At 42.2% G+C, this 20,351-nt stretch overlaps 1 long non-coding RNA gene across 9 annotated transcripts; it reads right to left on the bottom strand.

The window, feature by feature from the left end:
* Window positions 1-10,548: 10,548 nt before the first annotated feature.
* On the bottom strand, window positions 10,549-15,060 carry LOC125506391. 9 transcript variants are annotated; one of them, XR_007282659.1, is made up of 8 exons: window positions 14,440-15,060; window positions 14,272-14,342; window positions 13,931-14,000; window positions 13,503-13,588; window positions 13,169-13,267; window positions 12,709-13,019; window positions 12,025-12,101; window positions 10,549-11,008 (listed from the first exon to the last, which is right to left on the bottom strand). It is a non-coding gene; the product is annotated as an uncharacterized LOC125506391 (long non-coding RNA). The 9 variants fall into 9 exon arrangements; XR_007282652.1 differs by lacking the exon at window positions 13,931-14,000 and having other exon boundaries at window positions 14,440-14,521; window positions 14,616-15,057; XR_007282660.1 differs by lacking the exon at window positions 13,931-14,000 and having other exon boundaries at window positions 14,467-15,053.
* Between the last annotated feature and the right edge of the window lie 5,291 nt (window positions 15,061-20,351).

The raw sequence follows: 20,351 nt of genomic DNA on the forward strand, positions 1-20,351 counted from the left end.
ACTAGTATATGAAAGTGACAACATAGGAGACTCTCTATCATGAAGATCATGGTGCTACTTTGGAGCACAAGTGTGGTAAAAGGATAGTAGCATTGCCCCTTCTCTCTTTTTCTCTCATTTTTTTGGGCCTTCTTTTTTTTGGCCTTTCTCGGGATGTGCAATATACAAGCGGTCCATCCACCTTGTACCGGGATGTGCAATGACTCATGAGTGACATGTATGAAAGAATTATGAATGGTGGCTTTGCCACAAATACAATGTCAACTACATGATCATGCATAGCAATATGACAATGATGAAGCATGTCATAATAACGGAATGGTGGAAAGTTGCATGGCAATATATCTCAGAATGACTATGGAAATGCCATAATAGGTAGGTATGGTGGCTGTTTTGAGGAAGGTATATGGTGGGTTTATGGTACCGGCGAAAGTTGCGCGGTACTAGAGAGGCTAGCAATGGTGAAAGGGTGAGAGTGCGTATAATCCATGGACTCAACATTAGTCATAAAGAACTCACATACTTATTGCAAAAATCTATTAGTTATCAAAACAAAGTACTATGCGCATGCTCCTAGGGGGATAGATTGGTAGGAAAAGACCATCGCTCGTCCCCGACCACCACTCATAAGGAAGACAATCAATAAATAAATCATGCTCCGACTTCATCACATAATGGTTCACCATACGTGCATGCTACGGGAATCACAAACTTTAACACAAGTATTTCTCAAATTCACAACTACTCACTAGCATGAATCTAATATTACCACCCTCATATCTCAAAACAATCATGAAGTATCAAACTTCTCATAGTATTCAATGCACTTTATATGAAAGTTTTTATTATATCCCTCTCGGATGCCCATCATATTAGGAATAAATTCATAACCAAAGCAAATTACCATGCTGTTTAGGACTCTCAAAATAATATAAGTGACGCATGAGAGTTCATCTATTTCTATAAAATAAAACCACCACCGTGCTCTAAAAAGATATAAGTGAAGCACTAGAGCAACAACAAACTACTCCGAAAGATATAAGTGAAGATCAATGAGTAGTCGAATAATTATGCAACTATCTGAAGACTCTCTAACATTTAATAATTTCAGATCTTGGTATTTTATTCAAACAGCAAGCAAAACAAAAGAAAAGAAAATGACACTCCAAGCAAAACACATATCATGTGGTGAATAAAAATATAGCTCCAAGTAAAGTTACCGATGAACGAAGACGAAAGAGGAGATGCCTTCTGGGGCATCGCCAAGCTTTGGCTTTTTGGTGTCCTTGGATTTACCTCGGGGTGCCTTGAGCATCCCCAATCTTAGGCTCTTGCCACTCCTTATTCCATAGTCCATCGAATCTTTACCCAAAACTTGGAAACTTCACAACACAAAACTCAACAGAAAACTTGTAAGCTCCGTTAGTATAAGAAAATAAAACCACCACTTACGTACTGTTGTGAAATAATTATAAATTCATATTGGTATAATATCTAATGTATTCCAACTTCTCTATGGTTCATACCCTCCAATAATACTCATAGATTCATCAAAATAAGCAAACAACACATAGAAAACAGAATCTGTCAAAAATAGAACAGACTGTAGTAATCTGTAGGTTCCGAATAATTCTGTAACTCCAAAAATCCTGAGAAATTAGGAAGTCCTAGGAAATTTGTTTATTAATCTACTTCAAGTGGAATTGGTATTTTATCGCTCTCTGGTAAAAAAAAATGAAAATTATTCTCGTGAGCGCATACTTTCTGTTTTTTACAGCAAGATCAAATAACAATCACCCAAGAAGATCCTAAAGGCTTTACTTGGCACAAACACTAACTAAAACATAAAAAACACAATCATGACAGAGGATAGGATGAATTATTTATTACTAAACAGGAACAAAAAGCAAGGAACAAAAATAAAATTGGGTTGCCTCCCAACAAGCGCTATCGTTTAACGCCCCTAGCTAGGCATGATGATTTCAATGATGCTCACATAAAAGATAAGAATTGAAATATAAAGAGAGCATAATAAAGAATATGACTAGCACATTTAAGTCTAACCCACTTCCTATGCATAGGGTTTTGTGATCAAACAATTTGTGGGAACACAATAATCAACTAGCATAGGAAGGCAAAACAAGGATAACTTCGAGATTTTCAACACATAGAGAGGAAACTTGATATTATTGCAATTCCTACAAGCATATATTCCTCCCTCATAATAATTTTCAGTATCATCATGAATAAATTCAACAATATAACTATCACATAAAGCATTCTTTTCATGATCCCCAAGCATATAAATTTTATTACTCTCCACATAAACAAATTTCTTCTCATGAATAGTAGTGGGAGAAAACTCAACAAAATAACTATCATGTGAGGCATAATCCAATTGAAAATTAAAATCATGATGACAAGTTTCATGGATATCATTAATATTTATAGCATACATGTCATCACAATAATCATCATAGATAGCAACTTTATTCTCATAATCAATTGAAACCTCTTCCGAAATAGTGGATTCATCACTAAATAAAGTCATGACCTCTCCAAATCAACTTTCATAAATATAATCATCATAAATAGGAGGCATGCTATCATCATAATAAATTTGCTCATCAAAATTTGGGGGACAAAAAATATCATCTTTATTAAACATAGCATCCCCAAGCTTGTGGCTTTGCATATCATTAGTATCATGGGTATTCAAAGAACTCATACTAACAACATTGCAATCATGCTCATCATCCAAAAATTTAGTGCCAAACATTTTAATACATTCTTCTTCTAACACTTTGGCACAATTATCGGAATCCTTATTTTCACGAAAGACATTAAAAAGATGAAGCATATGAGGCAACCTTAATTCCATTTTTTGTAGTTTTCTTTTATAGACTAAACTAGTGATAAAACAAGAAACTAAAAGATTCGATTGCAAGATCTAAAGATATACCTTCAAGTGCTAACCTCCCGGGCAACGGCGCCAGAAAAGAGCTTGATGTCTACTACACAACCTTCTTCTTGTAGACGTTGTTGGGCCTCCAAGTGCAGAGGTTTGTAGGACAATAGCAAATTTCTCTCAAGTGGGTGACCTAAGGTTTATCAATCCGTGGGAGGCGTAGGATGAAGATGGTCTCTCTCAAACAACCCTGCAACCAAATAACAAAGAGTCTCTTGTGTCCCTGATACGTCTCCATCGTATCTATTTTTCCAAACACTTTTGCCCTTGTTTTGGACTCTAACTTGTATGATTTGAATGGAACTAACCCGGACTGACGTTGTTTTCAGCAGAATTGCCATGATGTTGTTTTATGTGCAGAAAACAAAAGTTCTCGGAATGACCTAAAACTCCACGGAATAGCTTACAATAAATAATAAAAAATCCTCGCCAAAGATGAAGACCAGGGGGCCCACACCCTTCTCACGAGGGTGGGGGGTGCCCCCCCCTAGGGCACGCCCCCACGGGAGGGTAGGACAAAAGATGTCATGCAAGTTCTTTTCCATAAGCACGTATGACTATATTCGGAATACATGCCTACATTACATTGATGAATTGGAGCTAGTTCTGTGTCACCCTATGTTATGACTGTTACATGATGAACCGCATCCGACATAATTATCCATCATTGATCCAATGCCTACGAGCTTTCCATATACTGGTTTACGCTTATTTACTTTCCCGTTGCTATTGTTACAATCACTACAAAATACCAAAAACATTACTTTGCTTTCGTTACTCTTTTGTTACCGTTACCATCACTATCATATTACTTTGCTACTAAACACTTTGCTGCAGATATTAAGTTTCCAGGTGTGGTTGAATTGACAACTCAGTTGCTAATACTTGAGAATATTCTTTGGCTCCCCTTGTGTCGAATCAATAAATTTGGGTTGAATACTCTACGCTTGAAAGCTGTTGTGATCCCCTATACTTGTGGGTTATTAGTCCCCAACACACCCAATACAATGGTAAATTGTATAGGTGCACTAGTTCGGCGAAGAGATACTGATACAAGTGCAATATGGATGGTAGATATAGGTTTTTGTAATCTGAAAATATAAAAACAGCAAGGTAACTAATGATAAAAGTGAGCACAAACGGTATTGCAATGTGTTGAAACAAGGCCTGGGGTTCATACTTTCACTAGTGCAAGTTCCCTCAACAATTATAACATAATTGGATCATATAACTATCCCTCAACATGCAATAGAGAGTCACTCCAAAGTCACTAATAGCGGAGAACAAACAAAGAGATTATGGTAGGGTACGAAACCACCTCAAAGTTATCCTTTCTGATCGATCTATTCAAGAGTATGTAGTAAAATAACATAAAGCTATTCTTTCCGTTCAATCTATCATAGAGTTCGTACTAGAATAACGCCTTAAGACACAAATCAATCAAAACCCTAATGTCACCTAGATACTCCAGTGTCACCTCAAGTATCCATGGGTATGATTATACGATATGCATCACACAATCTCAGATTCATCTATTCAACCAACACAAAGAACTTCAAAGAGTGCCCCAAAGTTTCTACCGGGGAGTCAAAATGAAAACGTGTGCCAACCCCTATGCATAAGTTCACGAGGTCACGGAACTCGCAAGTTGATCACCAAAACATACATCAAGTGGATCACATGATATCCCATTGTCACCACAGATAAGCACATGCAAGACATACATCAAGTGTTCTCAAATCCTTAAAGACTCAATCCGATAAGATAACTTCAAAGGGAAAACTCAATTCATCACAAGAGAGTAGAGGGGGAGAAACATCATAAGATCCAACTATAATAGCAAAGCTCGCGATACATCAAGATCATTCCGAATCAAGAACACAAGAGAGAGAGAGAGATCAAACACATAGCTATTGGTACATACCCTCAGCCCCGAGGGAGAACTACTCCCTCCTCATCATGGAGAGCATCAGGATGATGAAGATGGCCACCGGAGAGGGATTCCCCCCTCCGACAGGGTGTCGGAACGGGTCTAGATTGGTTTTCGGTGGCTACGGAGGCTTCTGGCGGCGGAACTCCCGATCTATTCTTCTGTCCGATGTTTCTAGGGTATGTTGATATATATAGGCGAAAGAAGTCGGTCAGGGGAGCCACGAGGGGCCCACAAGGGTGGGGGCGCGCCTCCCTGCCTCGTGGCACCTCGAAGCTTCCCTGACGTCTACTCCGAGTCTCCTGGATTGCTTCTATTCCAAAAATAACTCTCCCAAAGGTTTCATTCCGTTTGGACTCCGTTTGATATTCCTTTTCTTCGAAACACTGAAATAGGCAAGAAAACAGCAATTTGGGCTGGGCCTCCAGTTAATAGGTTAGTCCCAAAAATAATATAAAAGTGTATAATAAAGCCCATAAACATCCAAAACGGATAATATCATAGCATGGAACAATCAAAAATTATAGATATGTTGGAGACGTATCATAACCCGCATGCATGTGGCTGTAACAATTATAATTACGATGGAAGACAAACGTACCGAAACTACGAGGATCCCATTCAAAAATAGTGCCACGAGTCATGGCAGCAAACACAAGATCCTCGTATTCAATTGCATCACAGTACTCATCCGTGTACAGAAACTGATTTTTGAGCAATATCCATGGACGAACCGTGGAATCAGTAAGGACGGCAACAAGCTTGTCGAAGATAGCAACAACTTGATAGTTCTTGTAATTCCAAGAGCGGTTGGGAACTTGACAAATTGCTATCTTCCGTAGACGACAGTCACCATGATCGTATTTGAACGTACGTAGATCAACTGTGTGCTCAACCTCAGGGCACTCAGATATTTTTGGAAGTGGAATCCGCTGACGAGTGTACACATTCACAAGTTTCCACTCTCAATTGTACCCAATATAAACAACCCAATCTCCATTTGCGGCAGCCCGGGCCTTACCCTGAAGTGATGTCATCTTGACATCACACGTATTGTTATCAAGTGGCATCAACTTGCACAAGGCGAGGCCTCCGTCGTCCGCGCCCATGCGAACAAGCTTATAGCGAAGAAGATAAGGGAGATCAAACTGCTCCTGGACCCTTGGGTTCCTTGTAATGATGTTATTAGTTGAGTCGAGAATAGTCTTGAACGAACCTTCCATGCTAGCCAAGGTGATGACGTCGCACCGATCAATGAGTTCCCCCACCACGCCATCGGGTCGGGGCAAGAATAACGGGGTCATTTCTAGCTTGTTCCCTCCATGGAGAAGACAATCGAACAATGGCAGAAGGAAGGGTGAAGGCAAATGGAGGAGGGAGGAAGAGCGTGCGACAGCAGTTCCAAATCGAGAGGGAAAGGCGAAGAGTCGATGGACGGCTGCCAGTTTGCCACGGTACACGAAGAGGCGCCCCGGCCTACATGTCCTTTCGGAAATTGTACAAAAGGACTCGCCCTCATCTCACTGACATGTTGGAATGGGACCACATGTCAACGAAACATGGTGTGTAATTTCTCGTGCAAAATGCGATCTGGCAGCGTTGGCCCGAGGTGTCGCATTAGTTATCAACCTTTTTTTTAATGGCGTGCCGTTCAGTTTTGAAGCACGACTAACTGGTACTATTTACAGAGAAAATATAAACTACTCTACCACTACTCCACCTCTAGTATTAGTAGTATAAAAAAGATATATATGCTGGAGCTTCAGAGCTTTCTTGCTAAGGGCTCCCACTTGCTTCTCGCACTATCACCCTCTGTCCAGATCTAAAAAATACGGCCTCTCTCTCCCTCCGCACCGGTGGTCACAAATCCACCGGGGAAGAAAAGGACGTCCAGCGTTGACGCACTCATCGTCGGCGAGCGAGGTCACGCACTGACGACAAGGCCCTCCTCTCAAACCTAGCGCCCGCGCAGGATGGCCTCCGTCCCCAAGCTCGCTGCCGTAGTGCGTGCGGAGGACGACGACCACGAGCGAAGCCACTTTCCGCCGACCCTCAGGTATGCTACCTCTTTTCGAACCATACCCTTGTTCTATTGCCCCATCTGCCACATCGCTGCATGTGGATCTTTTTCCACTCCACCATCTTCCCAATTTCCTATCCTCTGCTCTGCTGGTCACGCAGAGGAAAACCTTAATTTGCACTATTAAAGGAAACCCTACTTCATGCAGACTAATCCATGTCTGGGTTGAATAAGGAAAGGAAGGGATACTGTACTGTCCAAGAGAGTAGGCATCGAACCCGCATCTAGGTTGAAAAGGGGAAAATTAGTAGCTAAGGAACGAGTCTCGTGTCTCTTGGTTGAAGAAGGGTAGAAAGGCATGAAAACGCAATAGAGAATGATCAGGTCGATCGGTTTGTTGTCCTCACATAGGAAAAAGGTGGCTAAAGAGAACAAAAATGGGACGTAATCCACATATGTTGCCTGGATATTTGTTGCTCTGGGCAACCATATCTCCCTCACCACTCTATGCGTCCGTGGAGGTACATCGTACTGGTGCGCCCACTGTCCGAATGGGTCTCCCATGCTCTTATTGCCACTTTTTTGTTGTTAGTATAACGCCAGCGGTAAAGTCAACCAATGCTACTGCTAAAGGGATGCCACATTTAACTAATGTCGCACTCAGTCTAATGCCATCAATAAATTTAAGCAATGCCATTTAATGTCTCTGGATTATTTCAGGGTTAGCTGTTGATTGTGAATGTATTAAAGATTTTTCAGCTAAGGCATTCTAATGTTGTTGCACGACCAGTATACCAACAATGAAACTTGTTACTACCTTCAGATTTTTGCACTGTTAATGCTTATAGATTACATACCTCACTTTCATGAGATATGTCAATTTTTTTGTACAGTGTCACCTAAATGCCAAGGCGCTGATGTCATTTTATTTTGGTTAAACTGCACAGAAAATTATGAAGACAAGAGGAAAGGTCAAAAGTGCGCACCTCCTCCTTTGGCTATTGTATTGATTCGTTCGATCAAGTTTTTATATTTGATCGATTATCAAGATTGGGATAGCAATTTTTCATGTCCACTCGAGTTCGAAATGATATTTACCTTGAAGGTACATGGTTTGCAATTTTTTAATACTGTCATTAGTTAATAATGCTAGTTACCTTCAGACTTTTGTATTTGGTTTAATGCTCTTGCACAGCTAGTATACCAATGTTGAAACTTGTTGCCTTTATATTTTGTATTGTTAATTCTTATAGAAATCTTCCATTGCTAGAGCTTAAGGAAATCTGTTCAGTAAAACCATTATACTGTACCATGTAATAAAATAACTATTCTATTATTGCACTAGCCACTAGATTAGTGTATATTTGTACTATTTGAATAGTGTTGCATTAGCGTATGGACATATATAAAGTGTGGCAAGATTTCCCAGATATGTGCTCAAGAAAACTACTACCTGTTTTTCTAAATACTGGACGTTTGGGTACTTTAAATTGAACTGCGAAAACGTCTTATATTAAGGAACAGAGGGTGTAGAATTCACTCAAATTATCCCGGTAAAGCTAGTCACACCTTTGTTAAAATTAATGTTCATTATGTTATCGGAGGAGGTCTGTCTGTTTGTCTCTAATGCCTGTCGACTACATACCCGAACTCATGATGTAATGTTAAGTCATTTCCTTTTGCACAGTGTCACTGAATTGTTAAGGCGGTGATGGCATTTTATTTTAGTTGAACTGCACAAAATATGCTTCAAAGAAGAGGAAAGGTCAGGAATCAATCATTCTTTCAGAAATAACTATATATGCCTTTCTGACATCAGTCGTTGTTGCCTTATTTATTCCTTTAGACAGGTGGTTAGAAATAGTCTTGCTACCTTTTCCATTAAGAAATTGGAATGCTTATATTTGTGAGTCTATGCTTCAACTAGTGCCACTTTTATAGTAATCACACTTTCAATATCTATGCAAACAGGGATGCTCGATTTTAGTGAAACTGCACAAAAAGTCCAACTGGTTCAACATTAGGAGCATGTTTTCTTCCAAACATTTATATCCAATTGGTGGCACTATGAGCTGTTCATTACGAAGGTACATGGTTTGCTACTATCTTGCTACTCTTTTTGTACTGTCATTAGATAGTAATACTAATGGTTTGCATGTGAATTTATTGGCGGGGTGGACCTACATTGGAGGTGCAGGACAAGATTCAATAATTGGATGCTCAATTTGGGTTGTATTGATTTCACCTCTTCCATCACTACGAACATGGATATCCTTGGTCTGATGAAGAATAGGCGCTATATTTCTGCTCTGAACCAGCAAATCAATTCAATATGAAATTATCCAGGGCAAAACATGACTGTATCAAATTGTCCAGTGCAAAACATGACAGATGCTAAGCGGAAGAGACATGTTTAAACCGAAAATACAAGGTGGAGTATATGTTTACTAGCTGCTTGATATTTGTGCAGACAGAGATGTTTGCACGTTGCTATTTGGCAAACACACAAAGTGACCACAATTTTGGTTGAACTACCCAAGAAAATAGTACAGTCACTGCATGCAGTGCTATTTGAAAATAGACACAGAAAGATTGGATAGTCACTTCATGAACTGCAGAAAAGTAGTATTGTACTATTTATTGGCCAACACTAGGTGCTTCATTGCTTTGGTGTTATTATACAACTAGTGGACCCGTTGCGCCAAATGGCGCAGAGACCTGCTAATTCCATGTTGGCGATGAAAAGAAATTCATGGTTTAGTTGATTTTGTTAGGTGAAAACACATATGGCAACAAATTTAATCTCTCGTAGTTGGAGAAAACAGGGGCTTGTAGCATAGTTTTATTTGAAACAAAATCTATGTGACAAATCTAATCCCCTTTAGTATGAAACAACTATCTTTTGTTGTCTATATTGAGATGTATATACATATTCTAATTTGGTAGCACAAAGTCCCATTCAAAAGCATGCCGCTGAAAATACATGTATCTTTTTGAATACATGTGTGCATTGTAAAAAACATGTATTAGTTGTTTTAGTTGTGAGAATGCACATACGGTAACAAATTTAACCCCCTTAATAAAAAAAATTAGGTTTGTTGTCTACAATAAGTTGTATATGCACATTTTACTTTGGTAGCGTAGAGTCTCATTCAAAACCACATCATGTTGAAAATATATGTATTTTTCAATAATCTCCTGTTTGAGCAATTACGCACGGTAAGAATTTAGACCCTTCTATATAAAAAAGTACATATCTTCTTTGCCTAAGATATGTATACTAAACGCCATGTATAAAACCAGTTAAGGAGGAGAGTGGTGTTTTGGCTCCTAGGTGTAGATACGTCTATTATGAAATATATGTATAAAAACACATTTCAAAAGAGTAGTGTTTCTATCAACTTTGTTTCTGTGTTTGAAAAAGAGTATTCATGTGTCTCTTAGACACATGTATATTTCAAAGCAGTCATATGGCAGCCAGTTCGGCCATGAATCAAGCGACTTATTTATCCCTTCTTCCTCAACACCTATTTATCGCTTCTTCCTTGGCAGCTTCATTCAGTCAAAGACAAAAGTCTTCAGTAGTACTTCCATCATCTCAATAATTGGGATAGATATCATCCACTACAATGAAGAACAATAGTAACATTTCTCTATACCTTGAACAATAATAAATCATTTACAGTACATTTGGCCAAGCAACCAATTAGTAGAAGAACAATGACATTTCTCTATTTCTTGAATTCCACATATGGGAGTATGGATGGCTTCACTCGTAACAATACATATGCCTTTTGTTTATTTGCCTGGCAAAATCATCAGATGAATCAATCAAATAGGAGGAGCTGGGCAATATATTTCAAACCAAAACAAAGAATTGATCCTAACTACATGAAGTGCAGTAGCTTTAAAGCCTCCAAATTATTTTGCTGCTACTCCACCAGGAACGTGCAGGGCTTCAAGAACCAAAAGACGCCACTCGAGCTCTCTTCGGCCTCATAAGCCCTGTTGTTGTTTATATCCTTAACCCAAAAGGTTGCCTCTTAGCATCTCTATTGTTCTCCCGATCCTTGTTAGGTGTCGGCTTATCCTGAAGAAAAGGCAATTGATATAGTATTATCATTAAATAAATCCACAGTTAACATATGGATCGTGGGGAATGGCGAGATGCCATATTGTGGTTCGCAACACGAATAGAAGACCACTAATTTAATGCCACTAATTTACAGAAGGGCAAAAATGCCTGAACACCCTTAAGAAAGGCCATGATGATGAGGTGAGAACAGGCAGGCTAGTCATCCAAGTGAAACTTAAAATGGAACAAAAAAAATTGCCATAATGGTGTTGCTTGGAAAATTCACAGTACAATGCAGAATGGAATTAGTGTGACGTGTTGATGCCACTAAAAAAACACCCTTAAGAAACACAATCAATTGAACCTTGAACAGAAGTAGGCCTAGAGCTAGAAAACAATACATCATATTACTAAGCAAAAGCAAATAGAAATATCAAATTGAGAGGTAGAACTATTTGAAAACAAAAATTTAGGCCAAGTAAAACAGAAATATCAGTGATTTTCTCGACATCACTTAAGTAGAGCAAACAAAAGATAAGTCTGAACATTGCTTTTATTTAGCCACAGCATAGCACAAGCTTACTTAATATCCTAGGCATAAGCACGACTAGCAGCAACATATGAGCATTTGACAAATGCAAGATAGCACAAGCAATTTTAAACTTTGCACAACTTCATGAATATACTTAATATCCTGGCAGCACCATATCCATGCTACTTGAGGAAGTAAATAATCAAATGGCAATCACACAGGAGTTGTAGGGTTTTATCGTTCCCGCTTTACAATCCGAACAAAACTATATACTATATAGTTGATCTGCAAGTAATTACATGATACGACAATGGCTTCGACAAATATCCATCTTTTATGGCATAAACACATATATATTGATTACAGTCAGTAATGAGAAGTGATGGTAGCTCACTCTATAACATCATCCACACCAGGAAAATATGGTAAAGCAGTCAGATCCCACGACAAATATGATATGAAAATCATGGAAAGAGAACTATCTAGAGAACAAACTTACATGTAAAGATGTGTTATGGCCTATGAAAATGGAGTGGTGTGATGTCACATTATTTGGCTATTGCTGTAGAAAAGCTGCTGCAACAACAAAAGAAAAACTAAAAAATTGTGCTTATACGCAGTATAATGCCTGGTCATCAATATTTTGCATCAAATCTCAGCAAATGCTCTAAATACATATATCAGGAACTTCTTCTAATACTCTAGTAACATAATCTAAATTAGCTGATGTGGAATCCTTCAAAACTAATCGGCTGACATAAAACCGGTGAAATCAATAACACAACAGAATAATAATTAAATGCTTAGTTTTACTTAAAGGTATTTTATTTACATATCTAAAGCCATCGGCGCCTGACATTATCAAATTATAATAATCAGTATGCCACACTACACATCTATTTAACTTGCAATAAAACTTCAACAAACATATCAACCAACGGTAACTGCTGTATGCCATGTAGAGAAAATTGCACTCTGGCAGAGCAACGACATGCTAGAAGCTGACAAAAGTATTACAGATTGACAATAAATAATAGACAGCTCCATCAGTAGCCACCGTTGTTGGGACTATCAAATTATAAAATTCCATATCTATCAGAAAACTGAGAAAGCTTGAGGGGCTCTTAAATACGAAGAAACGGCATGTGCAGAGGGGCCATACATACTGATTAAGAAAACTCACTTTTTAGCAACCAGACTCCCTTCATTCAACGATGAAGAGGTGGGGGCATGGCCATGGGATTTGGGCTCAGGAGCAGTAGGGCTAGAGAAACCATACACATCATAACGATGATGTACTTCGACAACCATGCATAGAGCAACACATCCTCGGCGCCCTTCTCTTTGCCACCGCCAAACAGGAGCCGGTGGTGAGGCGCCGGCCGGCTGGCGTCACCTCTTCCACTCCGCCGCAAATCTGTTAGCAATGCCTGACCTCCGCCCACCCTCGTATCCCCTCTCCTCTGCAACGACTCGCTCTGTCCTCGATCTCAACTAATACATCAGGAAATATAAAGAATTAGTCCCTAAGCATCAACTGTACTGATGCAGTAGGCACAGCTTCATATTATGGATCTTAAGTTCATCATACTTTGTTTGAAAAAACATCAGAATTTCATCAAAGGAAACAGTTTAAACTTAACTGTATTTGCTAGTCTCAAATTAAATTATCTCTGTGGGATTGACAAAAATTTGTCACCATTGAAACCAACGTATGGCTGCAAATGTTAATATCCTGGAATCTGCACTGCATCCAGTTAGTTTCTCAATGGTATATATTTTGGAAAACTGAAACGACATGTGCATATTAGGTGAAACTTGCAGGATTATGTGCTAACTATATCTATTTTCCATGACCTATAGGGTTATGATTTCCTTTTTGGTAGATCAATAATGGTTATCCAGTAGTGCTAATACAGAAGAAAGGTTTAAACGAACAATATTCAGACAAAGCAACACGGGGAGGTGATTGCTTACATATAAAACACGGGGAGGTGCTCGCTTGCTTCACCTCACCTGAACGGCCCCATCGAAGGAAAAAAAAGGAAAACAGGCGCACGAGCCTGCATTGTAACATAGGAGAGCAAGCTTGAGGCATAGAGAAGAAAAGCAGAATTATATTAGATATTTGTGTCAAACCTCCCAGCCATAAAAAAATGTCAGACGGAAAGCACTACTAATCATACATGTACCCAAAGAAAGAGTTGGGTCTGTATTCAATGAAAAGAACTGAGCATTTTGTTATAATATAAGAAGAAAGATATTAGCATGTTTACAATAAGAAAGTAGAACATGTAGTCACGTCACATGGGAAAACTATGAAGTCGGTTTCTAGAAAAGATTGCGATATAGAACGTCATTGCGACAACCTTGCTCATATGTTTCTAATAGTACAGAGTATGTACCTGAAACCTATTTCCTTTGATCATGAACTTTCTCTCCAATGATGTGCTCCCGTACAGACGAACCCTTAAGCTAAAGTAAGTGCATGCAATTAAAATGTAACCTCTTGAGTTACAAAAGAATCTACATTTGAATAACCCAGTGGTTATATTCTACTTAAACAGGGTGCATGATAAATGAACCCTTAAGCTAAAGTAAGTGTATGCATGATAATTTTGTAAGAATCACTGTGAGAGAGCACTGAACAATTATATTAGCAAATTGGGTGGCGTCTCTGAACTACAACAATGTACAAACAAGCGACAACCAACGAAGGAAGCGGATGCTAACAAAAATGACAAACCTAGCGCATCAGGACCAATCCTCTCCCGTCCTCGAGCCCCATGCCATACTTCTTCGAGCCCCACCTCCGCGCTGGCAGAAATGACAAACCAACAAAGGAGTAAAACTCAGCAGCAGGAATAAAAACTGAAGAAAAAGTATGACACAAGCATTTCATCAAATAGCTTACAGACAAGTATGGGAAGAGCCATTCCACCTCAGGGTTGAAGGCAAGAACTCCTGGAAAGCGGAATGCAGAAGAGATCACAAACCTGCACATGAACATATCGAAGGTAGCAAGGCTAAATACTGTGAGGAACATAATGCTCAAGAGGAGGGGGAGCAGGTAAGGAACCAGAACTTAACTGTGACGAACGCATGCAGCAGAGTAGCGCCGCAGAGGATGGTGTCGAGGGGGTCCGTTCCTCAGCGTGGAACCAGCCCGGTCAACTCATCGCATCTAGTCGCGGCCGCTGCTCCCGTTCACACCGCTGCCGTTGACGGCAAGGAGGAAGAGGCTGGCGGAGGCGAAGCAGGGCGGGTCCAGCAACGAGGGAGGAGGCCGTTGGCGCAGAAGAGAGAGAGAGGAGGATGCGGGCGGAGGAGGCGGAGCCCAGGCAAGGTGGAGGAGGACGGGGGAAGGGGCGCACGGCTCGAAGTACTCCACGGCTCGAACTTCATCCTTTCTGCGCGCACGTTCTCAGCGGGCAGAAAGCCCGGAAGAAAGGGAGAAGACGCCGACGCTATCTCTCCCCTCTCTCTCTCTCTCCAGTATCTGACGCCGAAGCCAGAAAGAAATCAACCCCGCACACCGACATGTGGGGCGAAAAGCCAACGCAGCCTACCCGTCATAGTGCGCGGGGCAGATGTGTATGCGCACGGAGGGGTGGGTACGCATCGTGGGCGCCAGGTTTGGCCAACTGCTCCGCGCCCGCTGTGCGTGGGACGTGCGTCCTGTCAGTCCATCGTCTCTCTCTGTACCAATGCCTGACGTCTTCGCGCACACAAAACAATCCACAGCAGGATACCGACGGGTGGGACCAGAGAGAATGCAGGCCCACCTGCAACACTCAACCAACCACACGAGCTAGCAGCGAACGCAGAGAAGAGCGACGCGCGCGAGGCGTGCACGTGGCGCGGGAGGAGAGGCGCGCGAACACCCAGAAGCATTTGACCCAGCCTATAGGCACTCACCATGAGCCGCCCACAGGTCATTCAGCCCTGCGTTTTCACCAGCCGGTCAAAACGGGACGTGAAGCAGCCAGTGAAGATCCGACGCGAGGCAGCACGCCGATGACCGAGTTGACCTGCATCGAACGGCGAACGAGCAATGAAATCGGGGGAGCTCTGGATGGCCGAGTTGCCCAGCCTCATTATTTGTTTAAATGGGCATCATTTTGCCTAAGTTAAAATTCGTATTTTGAAAATAGTCTCGTCGTGTGATCGAAAGAAAACCAAATCATATTACAGTAGATGTTCCTCCATCATGTGTGGTTCATTCTCATGGTTCCAGCTATTAGTGAAACCATTTACATTTGCAAGAGGAATTGTAGACTTCACAAACAAATTTGTCTTTCAGTCTGTACTGAATGTTGGCCAAAAGAAGCATCCATGTTAGTAGGAAGAACAAAATTTTTTTCTAGATCTTTGCTTTTGGAGCTACATATTTATATATGATCTGTGAATCATTGAGATGCATTAACATGTTGATCTTATGTATGGGAATCGTACTAGTTGGTTTTGAATTTGGGCTACTAATGTGAACATATTACAATGCTAGGTCTGTGAGTCTCATGTGAACATTTTGAATGGATCGGCTCTTACTACTGTGCATAGTATGATCCTTATTTCTATGTTCTCAGTGTTTACAAGTTACTAACAGTTTCTTATTTCTGTTTGCTCAGTGTTTACAAATTACTGATCGATCACTAGCTAGCTTACTAATGCGCTCTTGGCAGTTTTAGTTCCGACGCAAGATCCGAAGTGATAGTTTTTTAAATAAAAATGCCTACCTCTGAAGAAACTGACAAACTAGTCTGAAGAAAATGCCATGTGAATCTGAAGAAACTGCCAGGAAAAACGTTCGCAAATGCCTTATCTCCCGGCGAACGTTCATCAGCTAATGCGATCGTACACGTACACCATCCGACCTACTCGATCCTACACGTACACTATCCGACCTACTCGATCCTACACGAATAAATAGCGGATCACGCACGTACTACCTCATTTCCGGTTTGTAGGGCTCAATTCAAAAAACGACCTACTCGATCCTACACGAATAAATAGTGGATCACACATGTACTACCTCATTTCCGATTTGCAGGGCTTAATTCAAAAATCTAACCAACCAAGATAGATGATGAGTGGTGGAATCATTTTGACAAGGAGGAAGTGCCTCATCTGGATGATTCGAGTGCACTCGTTTGACCGTCATGCCGGCGTGCGACCCAGCACGGACGGGACGCACCACTGACGGGATGAGACGGCACAGTCATAATTTCATTTTTTTCTAGTTTTCCACGGCAAGCTGGCGCGCTAAGCCATGCCTACTTATGCATTGAATTTCAATGACCGCGATGACCGTCGCGTTTCCCGCGACACGCTAGTTCGCCTACCTTCCGCCTATAATTACTGTTTCCCGGACTTCTCCGGTGGCACCATCACCCAAATCGCCCTATCCTCATAAGCCCCCACCGGCCCGACGTCGCTAGCCACTTATCCTCGCTCTCGCCACGTCCGCCATGCCCCCGCCCGTCCGTGATAGGCGACACCAGAGGCGGTCACCGCCGGAACTAGTGTTTGGTTTTTCACCGGAAGGCAGACGGAGGGAGAAGGCATTCTATCAGCCTTTAGATGGCAATGCGGACTATGAGGAGTTGTTGGAGCGCGACCGCCTGGCGGAGGAGCAGCGTATTGCCGATTTGCGCTGCTAGCGGGAGATGGAGCAGCAGCGCATCAACGCTCTGAGTCGCGAGCAGAGCGCTCGCAACTGGGCCGACTACGTGGAGGCCGGCGCCCGGCGAATAGCCCTGGAGGCTGTCGGGCATGCACGCGTTCGCGATGCCAATTTTTACTATCAGCTCGTCAAGTGGGTTTCCCGCTTAGAAGCTGAAGCTTCGGTGGACCACGCCGGCATGGAAAGGGCCAACACGCGTGAGCAACGCACCCTATCGCACGTCTGGCAAGTCGCCGGTGCCGGCGTTTAGCGTGTACCGCAGATGGCGACCGGCATCGTCTAGTTAGCTAAGAGTAAGTTAGTACTTGTACGCTACTAGAGTATTAGTGGGAGTAGATAGTTAACTTAGCTATGATGGTTGTCAACGCGAAAGTTCAGTACTCTATATATGGATCAGACCTGTTACTTTGCTCTGAATGTTGAAATTTCCGTTTGAACGTACGAAATGGGTTGTTATTTTTTTATATAAATGGGTTGTATTTGTCCTCCATGGGTTTAGAGGCTGACTTGTGGGCCTACGAAGTTGACGTACACAATCAGGAGATGATTGTACATGGAGAGGATGACAGCAAGGACCCGCCAAGGTCATGGCAGTATGAAAGCAAGTGCCTCCTTATTTCAAGCCAATAAAAAAATGGCTCCTCCTAATGGATTTCCGACATCTGGGTCCCATGCCATTGTAAACGTAATCAATAAATGAGAGAATTGCACAACGAGCGGCTGACACCAGGGACCCAGCGGCTCGCCCAGTTATTTTTGTTTTGGGTTAATTTGATAAATGCCACTCCAAATCTGGTGTTTCCGAGAAATGCCACTGCAATTTACAAACTTTGAAAAATGCCATTTCATGTCATTTCCAGTAGCATTTTTCGAAGTCTAGAGTGGCGTTTTTCAAAATTTGCAAATTGCAGTGGCGTTTTCCAAAGTTTGCAAAAATTGCAGTGGCATTTTTCAAAATTTGGAAATTGCAGTGGCATTTTTCAAAATTTGGAAATTGCAGTGGCATTTTTATGAATCGCCATAATTGGAGTGACATTTATCTAATTTGTTTTTTAGACGGAAGTAGGGTGTCAACTAGGCTGTGGGGGCACTCTGGCCTGTCTAGACAACCTTCTCTTTTATGTTTACCATAAACCAGCCCAGTAGTTTTTTTTCTTTCTGAAAATGGCTAGCCCAGTTTTTTGTGTTTTGCCAAGTAAGTCGTTTTGTCAGGCCTGTTGGGCTGCAAATCTTTCAAGACGAGGAGAGCTTCATTCGGCTGATCGAGAAAATGGCCTATCAGTAATGAGAAATGGGTTGTATATTTTTAAAACACATCAAACCGACAATTAGTTTTAATTCTTTTTTCATTTCGAGATTTTAAATTGCATTGATTTTTATGCATGGACAATTTGTTGGATTTTATATTGATATACATTTATTTTTAAAAATCAATTTAAATGTGACTCGAAATTTCGGGATTAAAAACAGTTCGGACCGCACCGAAATATACAAAATTTCGTATAATTTTTTAACCGTGGCCATAATATGGGCTGTAATGCTAACAAAAAGAATATGGGTTCCAAAAAACCTTAAGAATTAGCAAATGGGCTGTAAATTATTAGAATAATGGCAGATAGGCTGTATGTTGTTTTCCACAGATTCGAGGCTTTCCTAAAAAAAGGTTGACGCACAAGTAGTGACTGTTGGATGTCCATCCAACGGCCGTCGTGCTTTTTCAATCTCTGCTCTTCCTGCTCCAGTCGCTCAAACAAGCGCCGGCGGGACTGCCTGCTCCCTCCTCCCCGCAGCCGGTTGTGCTGCCGCGCAGGCCTCACCGCCCTACCGTACTCCCATCGCTGGCCTAGCCATCCCTCTACTCACCCACACCTGATGTTATTCTCCGGCGACGGCAGACGAACCAGTAAACCCTCGTACAGTCGTACTCCCCTTCACGTGGGAAACAAACTGTCGAGTCTTCCCTGACTCCGTTCCCTTTCTAGGCCTCGCCGTCGTTCACCGTCCAGGTGCTCTCGGCGCGGCTTGGTCAACGTGGTCAACGACCAACATGCATCTGAAGTGGATTGTACGTGGAGAGGCTGACAGCTGGGTCCACGGCCGCACACAAGGAAATGCCTCCTTATTACATGCAAAATAATGATTTCTCCACCTGACATCTGGGACCCACCGAAAGGGCCTTTGTATTTCGCGAAGAAAACGTTACCACCGCTGACAGCTCGGACCCACCAGCTATCTCTTCGCACGCAAGGAAGTGCCTCCTTATTACGCACAAAACAATGAATACTCCCCCTGCTAGCTGGGACCATTATAGTGGGAGGCTGACTTGTGGGCCTACTAAGTTGACGGGGACGGAGGGCTTTGTCAACTTAGTCAATATGCACGATTCTAGCTCCAGTGACCGTATGATGTCCATCCAACAGCCGTAGTGCTTCTTCAACCTCTGGTCTTCTTGCACCAGCCGCTCAAACCAGTGTCGGTCGTGCCTCATGCTCCTGCCTCCCATGGCCGGCTGCGATGCGGCGGAGGCCTCACCGCCCCTACTACTCCCACCACTGGCCAGCCCATCCCTCTACTCACCCACACCCCCTGTTATTCTATGGCGATGGCAGCCTCACACTGCAGCGAACCAGTGAACCCTCATACTCCTCTACGCATGGGCATCCACTGCCGCGTCTTCCCCAGCTCCGCTCGTCCCCTTCCTAGTCCTCGCCGTTGTCCACCGCCCTGATGCTCTCGGCGCGGCGTGGTCAACGTGGTCAAGGAACGGCTTCCATCGGACGTGGACTGTACGTGGAGAGGCTGACAGCTGAGTCCACGGCCGCAGCAAGGAAGTGCCTCCTTATTACGCGGAAAATAATGATTCCTCCACCTGACGGCAGGGACCCACCAGACACGCAACCGTATTTCATGAAAAAACGTTTCCCCCTGACTGCTGGGACCTACCAGCGACATCTTCGCACGCAAGGAAGTGCGTCCGGGCAAAAAAAAAACGATTCGCCCCCTCACTACTGGGACCCACCAGCTACATCTTCGCATGTAAGGAAGTGCCTGATAGTCGGGACCCACCTGGTCGAAGCGTACGTAGAGTTGTCATTCTGTTCATGAACGTGTACGTACATACTGGTCGTAGTAGAGGCGCGCAC

This window comes from Triticum urartu, chromosome 1 (assembly GCF_003073215.2).
Source record: "Triticum urartu cultivar G1812 chromosome 1, Tu2.1, whole genome shotgun sequence".
NCBI classification, from domain to species: Eukaryota; Viridiplantae; Streptophyta; class Magnoliopsida; order Poales; family Poaceae; genus Triticum; species Triticum urartu.